Source organism: Chrysochloris asiatica, unplaced genomic scaffold (assembly GCF_000296735.1).
Source record: "Chrysochloris asiatica unplaced genomic scaffold, ChrAsi1.0 scaffold00318, whole genome shotgun sequence".
NCBI classification, from domain to species: Eukaryota; Metazoa; Chordata; class Mammalia; order Afrosoricida; family Chrysochloridae; genus Chrysochloris; species Chrysochloris asiatica.
Window position 1 is genome coordinate 1,387,181 of NW_006408836.1, and position 13,773 is coordinate 1,400,953.

Genomic DNA, 13,773 nt, shown 5'->3' on the forward strand with positions numbered 1-13,773 from the left:
TAAGATAAGCACTGGACTGTTAATGCAAGGACACCAGCTACTCCTTGGAAACCCTATACAGGACCTCAGTGAGTCAGAATTGACTCAATGGCACTTAACCACAACAACCTTTCAATGAGCCTTGGGGGCACAGTGGGTAAGCACCTGGCTGCTAACCAGGGTCAGTGGTATGAACCTCCCAGATGCTCTGCAGGAGAAAGATGCGGCAATGTTTCCTAGAAGCCCAAAGTGAAAGTTCTACTCTGTTCTTTAGCAACACTAGGAGCTGGAACTGACTTGAAGGCAACAAGTTGGGGTCTTCTAGGTTTTGATTTTCCCCCCCTTTGTGTGATCTGAGGCAAATCATTGAACCATTAGGGTGCCAAAATACTAACCCTGACACTTTCTTTCCTATCTCCACCTACTTCCCATCTCCATCTACCCATCAGACGCCCTATCTGGTTGGTCCCTTCAGTGTTGCTAGTTTGTAAGTCTTAGTAATGGAGGAAGCAAAGATACGTTTAAGAATTTAAGGTTCATGGCTACAGGTAGTCCTGGCTCCATTCCAACAACTTCGTCTTAAGTCAGTTCTGACATAAATTCTAACTACAACTTTTGTTGAGTTTTCTTTATGATTGCCTAGCTCTATAACTCCTGTTTTGGAGGTTTACATGAAAAAGATAACATCAGCAAATGACATGCTGTAACAGTGTATGTAGTGCATCGTTGTTGTTGTTGTGAAGTGCCATGGAGTCGATTCCTATCCATAGCAACCCTGTATAGGGTTTCCGAGGAGCGGCTCTTGGGGCTTGAACCACCGACCTTGGGGTTCAATCCAAAATTAAATGGCGGTGTTCGTGTGGTTCCTCACCTTCTGAATGGCGTGAGCTACCTACACAAAGGTTATAGATGTCTCTCGCGCTTCTACAAAACAGAAAAATGTTAAATAAAAACTGCCATGTAAGTGTTTTCCATAGGCTAGGCAGACATAGATAGATGGTTCGCATCAATGACTTCACTTAATTCTAATGAAGAAAATACAATTCTTTTTTGTACAAATGATGAAACAGGCTCAAGAATGTTAAGTCCTCGTCCAATATCACACAAGTTGGGTCTGAACCCAGGTTTACATTAAACCTGGCTGGCCATTTCCCATTGCTCACATTTAAAGAAAAGGTTTTCTTTCTTTTATGACAACAGTAGCCCACAAGGCTGAGTGGGCCGAAGCTCTCCAGCTTCCAAGCCTTCATCCCCAGGTTTACACACACATACACACACACATACACACATCCCCATTTGTCCTTAGGAATTCGGCAGGAAAGATGGCGGCCCCCACCTAGCAGCACCTCCTACGCGTTCTTCTGGTTTGGGATCCACATCGTAAACATCATTGAAATGAAGGATGGTCAAGTCATTTGAATCACTGTGTTCCGATGTGTTTCCAGAGGTGCTCAGTGAGGGCTCAGCCTCCAGTCCTGAGGGCTGAGGCAGTGCCACTGCGGATTCCTCCTGAGCAGCCTCCATTTTCCGGAGAAGGAACCGGCGACGAAACTGGTTGTCCAGTGGGCACACGCGCAGCTCACGGGAGAGCCAGGGGGCCAGTTCCGCGCCTGCGTCATCTCTCGCAGCTCTCTCTGCATCTCTTGCCTCTGCCCAAAGAGGGCAGGCCAAAGGGGGTGCGGGCAATTGAGGACCTAATTAATGGAAGACCTGACGTCCTCACTCTTTTCTTCTAGGCTCCACGAGGCAATTCTCAAATGGACTGGTTCAAGTCATGTGCAAACTTTAATATCTTGCTGGATAAACAGTTTTTACTACGATGTTACCTGTTTATAAGGATATTGCTATCTTTAAAGGAAAATAGGAGACCAGTCCACTAAAATGAAATATTTACACAAAGCCTGTATTGTACTTGTTTTTGTGATGCCCTTCTGTGTCTCTGAATCAAAACACATGCACATACACAGAGACAACAGGGTTGTCATAAAGTAGATTCGAACTCATGACGACCCTGTAGGGCAGAATAAAACTGTTTCCTGGGTTTTCCAAGGCTGTGAATTTTTATGGAAGCCAGCTGGAACATTTTTCTCCTCCAGAGTGGTTGATGAGTTCCAAATGCTACTTTTCAGTTAGCAGCCCAGCACTTTAAGCACAGCGCCACCAGGGCTCCTTTGTCTCTCTGACAGACCCTTCATTTGTGCATAAACTCAATGTCATTAAATTCCTATAGGCCGGGCAGTGTGCTCAGTGCTGCAGATAAAAATGAACTAGACACAGCCTCGATCTTCAGAAAAACTACACCAGATGCCTTCACCTGATCCTGGGCCTGAGCCTTCCTGTGTTTACTATAATCCTAGGAGCCTTTTGGGACTCTACTAAACCCTAATGTGACATTTCTTTGTTTACTTTTACTGAAAACTGAAACAGTTGCAGATTAGTCTTCTATTACCACATGACTCCTTGGTTGTAGTTTTCTGTCACAGTCATGTGATAGATGACACTGAATGTGTCTTCTGTTGTGGTATGGACCCCTGACATTTCTTGGGAGAAAAGAGTAAGTGGAAAACTAATGCTTATATTGATTTATAACTTACAGTAGCTGTTGTAGACTGATGGGATTTCAGTCAATTAAAAAAGTGCCCCAGATTGCTGCAACTTCTTGGAATACTGCCAGTTGGTCATTTGCTAAATTGAACCTGGATTAAATGGATACATTGAGAAGAATACAAAGTACCAAAATTGCTAAAATGAAAAAAATATAACACTGGAGTAAGTAAATGAACATTAAGAAAATTGAGATGGTGATCAAAGATCTCTACCTCCAAAATGCTATAAATCATGAAAGTTTACCATGTGAAATGTACAGAGCTTCTCAACTTATTTTATTAGCCTAAAGCAATCATTCCAAAATCAGACAAGGGTAGAAAAATGTAAAAATGTAAAATTCATTTTATGAATGTGGATATAAAGATTACTTTTAAAATAACAAAATCCAATAACATATTTCAGAAATTAAATTGTTTATCCCAAGAATTCAAGAATAGCTTAACAGAATACTTAGTAATGCACTTGATCATATTAATTTTTTGAAATAGAAAAAAATAACTGATTATGAAAAATTATACAAAAAACTTGGATGAAACTAATTAGTATTTATTATATGAAATGTATAACAATCTTATTTCTGATGCTTTCTAGTACCTTTAATTCATTGCATTTAAACATATTTTATCCAGTTATTATAATTACTATCTTTGGTATGATTCATCCAATTATTTCACTTCACAGCACATTGCTGGGAGTTGTTCCTTCTCCCCTTTATTTTAAATTTGTTTGAGATTTCTTTTAAATACTACTGGTTGTTGTTGTTGTTGCTAAGTACCGTGGAGTCGGTTCGAACTCATAGTGTCTCTGCACAGGGTTTCCGAGGCTGTAAATCTTTATGGGAGCAGAACGCCTCATCTTTCTCCTGTGGAACCGCTGGTAGTTTCGAACTGCCAAGCTTCAGGTTAGCATCCTGATTCGTAACCACTACGCTACCAGAGCTCCTTGAATAGTACTGGTGGTCACCTTTAAAGGAATTATTTGAATTGTATTGCTCCCTAACTGTTAATGTCTTTTGTTGTGGCTAGGAGCAATCTAATTGGTTCCAACTCATAGTGACCCCAAGTACACAATTGTTGCTATGTTTGAGCTCATAGCTGCAGCCTTGGTGTCAATCTATCTTTGTCTCTGAACCTCTACCTTACCAAGCATGACAATTTTCCCCGAAAACGTGTCCAAAATGCAGAAGACGAAATCTCACCTTGTCTCTAAGGCACATTCTGACTGTAGTTCCTCCAAGACAGATTTCTTCATTCTTCAGCCAATATTCTTCACCAATGCCATAATTCAAATACATCAATTCTTCTCCAGTCTTCTTTATTCATTGTTCAGTTTTCATACGCAGATAAGGCGATTAAAAATACCATGGCTTAAGTCAAGCCCACCTTACAACTCAAAATGATGTCTTTGCTCTTATAACAACTGAAAGAGGTCTTTTGCAGCAGATTTCCCCATTGCAATGAGTTATTTTATTTCTTGCTTGTTGTTTTCATAAATTTTGAATGTGGATCCAAGCCAAATGAAGTATTTGACATCTTTACTCTTTTCTTCATTTATCATGTTGCTTATTGGTCCATTGTGAGGATTTTGTTTTCTTTACATTGAGTGGTAATCCATACTGAAGACTGTATTCTTTGATCTTTATCAGTAAGTGTTTCAATTCCTCTTAGCTTTCTGCTAGCATGGTAGTATCATCTGCGTATCACAGCTTGTTAATGAGCTTATTTATACAAACCCTCTGATCCAGCTAAACTGATGTACCACGTGCACTTGAACTCTCCTCTTCTGCTTTTCTTCATACTAATTTCCCTGCCTTGAATAGACTCCCTCTGCTCCTTTTTTTGTTTTGCTTATTTAAGTTTCATGTCTTTTCTGCAAGACCTACATCAAATCTCATCTGTCCCTCAAGTCTTTCTTTAGAACTTGAGCAATGTGCCAATCCCCTCCTTTAGACTACTGTAATACTCTAGCTCATTTAGTAACAAAATCTAAGTCTCTTCTTTCCCCAGTTTCTACATGGTGGGTTTGAACTGTTGCTCTCACAGTTAGCAGTCCAGTGCTTATCATACAGTGCTACACCATTGCTCTGTAAATAGAATACTGTGTATTCTACATGCTGACTTAGCTCTAGCCCTGGCCACAAGGCATTACATTGGAAACCTCTAGATCTAAAATCAATCTTGTTTCCAAAGACCAGGAGCCAGGTATGGACGAGTTTACATACCTATGTGCTCACTGGAGGCATTTGTAGGTTGTATAGCTGATTAAGTACTTGGTCCCAACGAGAGGTGCCTCAGAAGACAGTACTGTCAATCTACTTTCAAAGGGTCACAGCTTTGAAAATCCTAGGGAACACTGTTCTACTCTGGAACACATAGAGTTGCAGTGAGTCAGAATTGGCTTGAGTTTCAACCTTTTCTTTGCTCCCAAGGGTATTGAGCTCTGTTTAAAATTTCTCTTAGCTTTCCAGTTCCTTTGGGGAAATGGATCCAGTTCCAAGCCCATGTCTTTCTGACCTTAGAACATTATTGAGTTCTTGTCTTGTCAGAATGTTTAAGCATTCAGCGGTTCACCAAAAGGTCAGCAGTTTACACCCAACAGAGACTCTGTGGGAGAAAAGACCTAAAAATCTGCTCCCTTAATTTACAGCCCAGAAAACTCTATGGAGCTGTTCTCTGCCCCATAGGGTCTCTGTGAGTTGGAATTCACTCAATGACACACAACAACAATGATAAAACAAAGGTCTTTTGAAATTTCTGGATTTGCTAGCCATTATTTCTGCCTTAAACCTATTTTATATCTCTTCTTAGACCTACTCCAAAGCCTGGCATCTTTACTCCTATTCATGATGTCATATAATGTAAAATTTATTACACTAGGACCACAAAGTCCACATAGATCCTTAAAGCGGTTATTTAATTTAAATAGTAATAGGTATAGCCTCAGTGTATTCATTAAATTATAGTACACAGGTACAAAAAATGATTTTACTTCCATCAGATTATTATTAGAGATTTGATAGAAGTTAGTTTCGATTATTTCAAAATTACAAAAATGTGTACAGATGAGAGAAGGGTGAAGGAATTAAATTACCTTTGTCTGGAAGGAGAAAACCTAAATGGTGATTTGGTATCAATCTTTTAGGATGGAAGAGGTTCATGTAAATAGAATGTTGTTGTTTTTATTTTGTATCATCAAGCCTATTCTGACTCATAGCAACCTTGTGTAGGGTTCTGAGAGTGATTGGTGGGTTTGAACTATTGCCCTCACAGTTAGCAGTCCAGTGCTTATCATACAGTGCTACACCATTGCTCTATAAATAGGATTGTTGGTGTTAAGTGTCCTTTAGTAGGTTCCAACCCAGAGCAACCCTGTATAGGGTTTCTGAGGAACAGCTAGTGAGCTTGAACTGTCAACCTAGCAGTTCAAACTGTCTTTGCAGCCCAGCACATTAACCAACAGCACCACACCAGGACTCCATAAATAGGATTTGTTGTTGTCAAGTGCCATGGAGTCGGTTCCAAGCCATAGAGACCCTTATAGAATTTCCAAAGAACAGCTGGCAAGCTTGAACTGCCATCCTTGCGATTCAAGCTGACTTTGTAGTCCAGTGTATTAACTCACAGCACCACACCAGGACTCCAGTGGTCTCATTTTACCCATGGTCCTGTAACAAGTCAGAAAAGCTGACAGCGAACACTGCACTGGCAGTTCTGACAAATCCAGAGATACTGTGGCTGCAGTACCTGTTGTCACACTAGAATTCAAACACACTCCATGCCTATCAGACTACCAGAACAAACATCAGATAAATCCTTGGAACGTCCACAGCAATGGAGATAGGACAGATTAATCTAGCGACAAAGGGTTGGTATAGATCTTAGTCTAATGATGAAACTCCATTTCCCAGCCCACGGGAAAGACCCTCTTCATTCTCTTAGAGAGGGAAAACTTTTGACCCTCCATTCTTTGCGGTAAAGAGAAACAATCCCAGTCTAATTCCCTCCCATTTCTGTCAGATTTGTTGCATAATTATTTTGAAAACCAAGTTTCTGCTATAATGTATCTGTCTTACTTTTGGTTGGCAACAGATGCTATTTATTTCCTATATTCACTTAAGAAATGGAATGCATTTGTTCCAGAAGCAAAATACATCAAGAAGAATGTCCCAACTGCAAGATTTGTTGGATGCTACAATAGGTTATTGAGAGGAATGGCAAAATCTTGTAGAACCTGATTTACAGAAAAAATGCAACTCATGTTCTAAGTTGGCCTCCCTAGTGAGAGACTTTGAATGTCCCTTTCCACCCTCTGATGCATCAGAATTTCACTAACTAGATTGAAAACTCTAAGATTAAATGCTTCAATCCCCAATGCCATTTGATGGTGCTATTTTGCAATACTTTACTTGTTCAGTAGATTGTATGATAATATATTATGATGACCTAGACACTTTAAATTTGGATTTTAATTCTATTGTTGAACTGCTATCAACAATTCCTGTTGTAGACCACTGAGAAGATTTCCATTTATAACTGGACCACATTTACCTCTCCTATAATGATGCTTTCTTATTAAAACAACATCTATCTTAATGATGCTTTCTTGTTAAAACAGCATGTCCACTGGTTCTTCTTTTTCAAACATGTTCTTTACAAAACAAACAAATAAATGTTTGCTTACCAGAATCTGCCATTCCTTAGCTACCATCCTGCCTCTTTCCTATCCATCCTCATACTGTGGTCCCTACCTGCTCTTTTTACTACTTATCCTTACTGTTTATTTACTTTTTTGCTCTTTCCATTTACTAAATCTAGGAGCTTTTCATAATGACCTCTTCTTTCCAAATGTATTTTTCTAAGTCCTTTTTCTTCTTAATACCTCTGTGGCAATGTAGTTTTTATTGGAAGTGACTGTTGTTTGCTTTTGGGTCACAGTATCTAGTGGAATCTTCCTTTGTCCTCTAGCTGTGTTTCTCCAGTGCTTGCAGAGCCTTTGCCTTCATCCCACCTCTCATCTAATGACATCCTTTAAGACTCCTCATTCCTGAAATTGGCTTTTGTTTTGTTTACCATCTACACTTACTAGTTCTGGGAAATATACAATCTCAAGCCTTCATTGACCACTTTTTGCTCCTGACTTCTAAATTTAAATCCTCAACCCTAACCTGTTCCCTAGTTTCATTTTTTTAATTGCCCAGTTTTACCAGGGGAAGGGAGTACTAGTGTGGCTCTGTGGGTTAATGCACTGGACTGCAAAGTCAGTTTGAACCACCGACTGCAAGGTTGGTGGGTCAAGCTTACCAGGTACTCCTCAAAAAACCATATGCAGGGTTGCTATGGGTTGGAACTGACTCAACAGCACTTAAGAACAACAAAAACAATCAGGGGAAGCTCTATGTTTGCAGTTTCTCAAACTAGGAAGTTTGAATTAATTGTTTACTCTTTTCGCTCATCCTTGTCCTGCCTCTACTCCCTAATAATAAGCAATATGGAAGCCTCCCATTTTAGAGATGGGTTGTACCCACTCAAGATCTCATGTATGATGAGAAGGAAGGCAGTGTGTGAGTGTATGTGTATATAAGGATGAGGAGAATGATCAGATCTCAGTTTACAGAGATTCTCTGTTAAGAGGGACTAAATTAATCAATGGAAGCCTAGGAAGTGACACTGATAGTGTGAACCCAATCCAGATCCCAACATCATTCTTTAAGGAAATGTAACAACTCATCTCTAACTTTATATATAAAGGAAAGAGGTCCCCCAAAGCTAAAACATTATTAAAGAAGAACAAAGTTGGAGGCCTCACATTTCTGGAGCTCAGAACTTACTATACATACCCATAGTAGTCAAAACAGCCTGGTACTGGTATAATGGCAGACACGTAGACCAGTGAAATAGAATTGAGAAACCAGAAATAAATCCATATAGGAAGCTGATCTTTGACAAAGTCCACTCAATGAGGAAGAGATAGTCTCTTTAACAAATGGTGCTGAAAAAATGGACATACATTTGCAGAAAAATGAAACAGGATCCATACTTCACACCATACACAAAAACTAACTTAAAATTATTTTAATAACTAAATAGTAAACGTAAAACTAAAAAGTCCCTGGAAGATAACATAGGGACAAAGCTAGAGGTCCTAATTTATGGCATAAATACACTACCAAACATAACTAAAAATGCACAAACAACAGAAGAAAAATTAGATAATGAGACCTCCTAAAAAATTAAGTAGTTAGGCTGATCCAAAGACTTCACTAGAATACTGGGGAAAGTTTCTAGCAATGACATATCTGATAAAGGCCTAGTTTTTAAAATATGTAGGAAACTTTAATACCTTAAAAAAAAAAAAAAAAGACAAAATAATCCAATAAAAAATGGGTAAAGGATATGAATAGACACTTCACCAGAGAAAACATTCAGGCAGCTAACAAACACATGAAGGTATTCTTTAAATGGTTAGCCATTGTTGTTGCTAAGTGCCTTGAGCTGGTTCGGACTCATAGTGACCCTGTAGAGGGTTTCCGAGGAACAGCTTGTGAAGTTAGACTGCTCATCTTATGGTAAGTAGTGCAGTGCTTATCTTACATCACTAGGACCATTTGTTGTAGTAGTTGTTGTTATTAAGTGCCATCGAGTCTGTTCCAACTCATAGCAATGCTGTATAGGGTTTTTGAGGAGTGGCTGCTGAGTTTGACCCATCAACCTTACAGTTAGCAGTGCAGTACTTATCCTACAGCTCCACACCAAGACTCCCATCAGACATTGTTGTTGCTATTAAGTGCCTTCAAGTCAGTTCTGACTTGAATCAACTCTGTATAGCATTTCTGAGGAGTGACCAATAGGCTTGAACTGCCAACCTTGCTGTTCAAACCAACCTTGCTGTCCAGTGAATTATCCTGCAGCACAGTACCAGGATTATTATTGCTGTTAAATGTTGTCAAGTGGATTCTGATTCATAGTGACCCTGTATAGGGTTTCCAAGGAGCTGCTGGTACGTTTGAACTGCTGACCTTGGGTTCAAAACAATCTGTGGTCTAGTGTTTTATCCCACAGCAACACATCAGGACTCTAGGATTAGAGAGATGCCAATCAAAACTACAATGAGATGCTATCTCATCCCTGCAACAGCAACAAATGCTGAAAAGGTTGTGGGGAGATTGAAGCTCTTATATGCTACTGTTGGAATTGTAAAGTGGAGCAAGAACTGTAGAAAATGGTATAGCACTTCCCAAAAAAGCTAAAAAATATATATATGATCCAGCAATCCCACTCCTAAGTATATGTGCTAGAGAAACAAAAGCAATGATACAGACATATCACCCATGTTCATTGCAGCATTATTCACACTAACAAAAAGATCAGCAGATGAATGGATAAACAAAATGTAGCACATACATACAATGGAATATTATACAGTAATAAAAAAAAAGATGAGTCTGCATGGATGAATTTGGCAGCCATTATGCTGAGTGAAATTAAGTCAAATAAATATTGTATGATGCCTCTTTTATTAAAAACTCACAGAAAGCAAAATTATTTGTTGGTTACTAGGGATAGGAGGGGAAATGAGGGAGAATCACTACTAATATGTAGACAAATATAATTCAGGTGAAGGGAAAGGAAATTCACAACACTGGGGAAGTCAGCGATCAAGGAGACTGAAACATTCATAGATAGGCAGGATAAAGGGAAAAAATATTGAAAAATAATATAAATACTTTTATGTATACCACACTCATTTGTCAGTTTGTTGTACTGTGGTGGCTTGTGTGTTGCTGTGATTCTGGAAGCTATGTAATAGGTATTTTAAATGCCATACTACACAGATTATAGATGACTAAGAAGGACTACTTCTGAATATTTAGTCACTGAAAACATTATGAATACCAGTGGAACACTGTCAGCACCAGAATGTGAATATTGAAACATGATAAAAAGCACCAGAATATTGTGAGGTATTGTGCCAAAAGATGAGACCCTTAGGTTGGTAGGCAATCAAAATATTACTTGGGAAGAGTTGCCTCCTCAAAGTAGAGTTGACCATGATGACACAAATGGAGTAAAGATCCTGGGACCTTCATTTGCTGAAGGGGCACAATTCAAAATAAAGAGAAATAGCTGTAAACATCCATTAGCAATAAGACCACGGAATGTACAAAGCATGATACTAGGAAAATTGGAAATTGTCAAAAATGAAAAGGAATGCATAAACATTAATGAGCTGAAATGGACTGGTATTGGCCATTTTTAATCTGATAATCACATGGTTTACCATGCTGGGAATGACAAATTGAAGAGGAATGGCATCGCTTTCATGATCAAAAAGAACATATAAAGATCTGTCTTGAAGTACATTGCTGTCTGTGATAGGACAATATCTATACATCCATAAGGAAGATCACTTAATGCCACTATTATTCAAATTTATGCACCAAGCACTAAAGCCAATGATGATGAAATTCAAGAGTTCTACCAACTACTTCGAGTCCTGATGGTGCAGTGGGTCAATGTGCTGGACTGCAAAGTTGGTTTGAACTGCAAAGTCAGCGATTCAAGCTCACTAGCCACTCCTCAGAAAACCTATATAGGGTCACTATGAGACAGAACCAACTCAGTGACACTTAACAATAACAACAACTTCTTCAGCCTGAAGTTGTTCAAACATGCAATCAAGAGAATTACTGGTGATTGGAATGCAAAGGTTGGAAACAAAGAGGAAAGGTCAGTAGTTGGAAAATTGGCCTTGATGATGGAAATGATACTAGAGATCACATGATAGAATTATACAAGTCCAATGATTTCTTCATTGCAAATACCTTTTTAAAACAGCATAAAAGATGACTAAACACATGGATCTCATCAGATAGAATACACAGAAATCAAATTGACTACATCTCTGGAAAGAGACTGTAGAAAAGCTCCATATCACAAATTGCTGGGGCAACTTGTGAATTAGACCATCAGTTGCTCATATGCAAGTTCAGGCAGAAGCTAAAGAAAACTTTAAAGGGCTACAAGAGCCAAAATGTGATCTTGAATATATTCCACATAAATGTAGAGATCATCTCAAGAACAGATTTGATGCATTAGACACTAAAGGTCAAAGACCAGAGAAGTGGGATGACATCAAATACATCAAAGAGGAAGAAAACGAAAAATCATTAAGATTGCAAGAAAGAAGGAAAAGACCAAAATGAATGTAAGAAGAGACTCGGAAACTTGCTGTCCAGTGTAGAGATGCTAAAGCAATGGAAGAAAGAGGTATAGGAGCTGAACAGAAAATTTCAGAGTTAAGCTCTAGAAAACAAAGTCAAATATTATACCAAAATGTGCAAAGACCAGGAGTTAGAAAACCAAAAGGGAAGAACACACTCAGCATTTCTCAAGCTGAGGGAACTAAAGACAAAATCCAAGACTTGACTTGAAGGATTCTATATGCAAAATATTGAATTATGCAGAAAGCATCAAAAGAAGATAGAAGGAATACACAGAATTACTGTACCAAAAAGATATGGTTAAGGTTCAACCATTTTAAGATGTAGCATATCATCAAGAGTCAATGATTCTGAAGGGAGAAGTCCAAGGTGCATTGAATGCATTGACAAAGAACAAGGCACCAGGAATTGATGGAATACAAATTGAAATCTTTCAACAAACTGATGCAACACTGGAGGCACTCAACTATGCCAAGACATTTGGAAAGCAACTACCTGGCCAACTGACTGGAAGAGATCCATATTTGTACACATTACAAAGAGAGGTGATGCAATGGAATGCATAAATTATCAGACAATATCATTAATATTGCATACAAGAAAAACTTTGCTAAAGATAATACAAAAATGGCTGCAACCATACACTGACAGAAAACTTTCAGAGGTTCAAGCCATATTCAACAGAGGATGTAGAATGAGGGATATCATTGCTGATGTCAGATGAATCTTGGTTGAAAGCAGAGAATACTAGAAAGATGTTTACCTGTGCTTTATTGACTACACAAAAGCTTTCAAATGTGTGGATCATGACAATTTACGGACAACATTGCAGAGAATGAGCATTCTGAAACACTTAATTGTGCTCATGAGGAACCTGAACATAGACAAAGAGGCAGTTGTTCAAATAGGACACGAGAACATCGAATGGTTAAAAATAAAGAAAGATGTGTGCCAGGGTTGCATTCTTTCACCATACTTATTTAATCTGTATGCTTAGCACATAATCCGAGAAACTGGATTGTATGAAGAAAAAAGTGGCATCACAAATGGAGGAAGACTCATTAACAACTTATGATATGCAGTTGATACAACCTTGCTTGCTGAAAGCAAAGAGAACATAAAATATTTACTGATGAAAGTCAAAGATCATAGCCCATATCCATACCAAAGTATGGGTTGCATCTTAATGTAAAGAATGTAAAGAAACCAAAAATCTTCACTACTGGACCAATAAACAACATCTGTATTAATGGAGAAAAGATTGAAGTTGGCAAAGACTTAATTTTGCTTGGATCAACCACCAACATTCACGGAAGCAGCAGTCAAGAAATCAAAAGAAATATTGAATTAGGCAAATCTGCTGCACAAGACCTCTTAAAGTGTTCAAGAGCAAAGAGGTCAGTTTGATAACTAAGATACATCTGACCCAAGCCATAATATTTTCAATAACCTCATATGCATGTGAAAGTTGGACAGTGAATAAGAAGACCATAGAAGAATTGATGCCTTTAAATTATGGTGTTGGAGGAGAATGTTAAAAGTACCATGGACTGCCAAAAGAACAAACCAATCTGTGTTGGAAGAAGTACAACTAGAATGCGTCTTGGAAGACAGGATAGCCTGACTCCGTCTCTCATACTTCAGACTTATTCTTAGGAGGTACCAGTCCCTGGAGAAGGATATCTTGTTTGGTAAAGTTGAGGTTCAGATAAAAACAGGAAGAACTCTAACAAGATAGATTGGCACAGCAATGGGCCCAAATGTAGCATTACTGTGAGGTTGGCATAGGGTTTCCGAGGAGCAGCTGGTGGACTTGAAAAGGCAACCTTGTGGTTCAAACAGACCTTGCAGTCTAGCACGTTATCCTCCTGTAGCATCACACCAGGACTCTCTCTCTCTCTCTCTCTCTCTCTCTCTCTCTATATATATATATATATATATTATATACACACACACATATAGTTCTT